Below are 1,556 nucleotides of genomic sequence, written 5' to 3'. Positions count from 1 at the left end.
ATTTTTTCTTTTTCTTTTTCTTTTTCTTTTTCTTTTTCTTTTTCTTTTTCTTTTTCTTTTTCTTTTTCTTTTTCTTTTTCTTTTTCTTTTTCTTTTTCTTTTTCTTTTTCTATTTCTCTCTTTTTCTCCCATATAAATTCTAGGGGACTGGAAAAAAAATTAATTTGGAGTTTGTCACAGAGGGAATAACCATCTGGGGAAAATATAAGCATTGGCTGGAGGGGAAATCTAGCTTCCCATGCTAAAAAAAGGTATTGATTTTCCCTTCGTCCAGTTATCACACTTCAGATAATTTTTTCCACCCACCTTGGAAAGGCAGCTTGTAATAGCATTCTTCCTATATAAACATCTCTGTCTTTAGTAGAAAGGTTGTTTTCCTGTACGTGATTTGCAGCCATGAGCTTTCAGCAGAACACCCTAAACAAGAAAAGAGTCAATTACATTTTTAAGAAGCATGTTTTCTTTGTAGGCTCTCCTCTGCCTGCTCCAAACTGAAGACAAAATGACTGCCTGTCTGAATACAGCAGACGTCTCAGAGATGTAAATGTTGAGCACACCTGAATCAAAGCCACAGCACAGCTGAATACAGTATTGTATAAAGAAAATATTGACTGTCTTTGTGTTTGTTTGTTTTTTGTGTAGGGGGTTGAAAATACTAGTGATGTTTAAACACCTCTTTAGAGTCATTACAAGATATTGTGCAAATATAGTAATTTTTCTCCAGTAAACAGGCATGAAATACACGTTTGCTTATCAGAATGAAACAGTTCCAGGGGAGGCCGTGAAGTCTGTCAGGTGAATCATCTCATCTCCAGCTTTGATGTATTGAAGGGGGTAAATAAGTGACTTTTTAGAGATGTCTAAATATACATTTCCCTGGGAGAGCTTTTTCAATCGCTAGGATAAATAAATCATGCCTATATAAAGATTGATTTATTATTATTATTTAAAAGATGTGGTTACCTGAGTAAATTGTTGTGGCATAAATATGTAGTGCACATACCAAACATACTTAATAACATACATTCTTCACTGCAAAAATGCATATTGCCAAGCTGTATCAGCCATTTGGGATTTAATAATCTGCCATAAGATATTTCCCCCTCTGACTTAGGAAAAAAAGAAAACAGGTACAAATTTCACAGTCAGAAAAATTGCCATACCTTTTAGGAATGTTCAAGTTACAACATAACCTGACAAAAATAAGGAAATTAAAATGCAAAGCCAACCCCGTATCCTTAATTCACCCTTTTGTACTTTTTCTTATTATCATGCAGAAGAACACAGCCATTTCTCCTGTGAATCTTTGCAACAGTATGCTTCCCTACTGCATTTTCAAGATGACTTATTCTTGCTGTTAGCTACCTCCAGAACTGTTACAGTAGGTCATATAGTACATCACTGCCAAAGTTCAATTAATCCCTACTGCACATTTAAAATGGCTTATACTGCCTAATGTAACTGTCCCGCGTGACCTGGCTTTCTCTTTTTCTTTGTTTTAGCATCAAATTATTTTGGGGACTTGGAATATTTAAAAACAATATATATATATATAT

The 1,556-nt window shown here is 34.3% G+C and overlaps 1 long non-coding RNA gene across 1 annotated transcript in view; it reads left to right on the top strand.

Annotated features, from left to right (window-relative positions):
* LOC118156721 overlaps window positions 1-926 on the top strand; it is a 5,373-nt gene extending 4,447 nt beyond the window's left edge. The window contains exon 2 of the long non-coding RNA XR_004746403.1: window positions 470-926. This is a non-coding gene — a long non-coding RNA (uncharacterized LOC118156721). The remainder of the gene's footprint in view (window positions 1-469) is intronic.
* The last annotated feature ends 630 nt before the right edge of the window (window positions 927-1,556 follow it).

The sequence above is a fragment of the Oxyura jamaicensis genome, chromosome Z (assembly GCF_011077185.1).
Source record: "Oxyura jamaicensis isolate SHBP4307 breed ruddy duck chromosome Z, BPBGC_Ojam_1.0, whole genome shotgun sequence".
Taxonomy (NCBI): domain Eukaryota; kingdom Metazoa; phylum Chordata; class Aves; order Anseriformes; family Anatidae; genus Oxyura; species Oxyura jamaicensis.
This window is presented reverse-complemented; position numbering and strand designations above follow the sequence as displayed.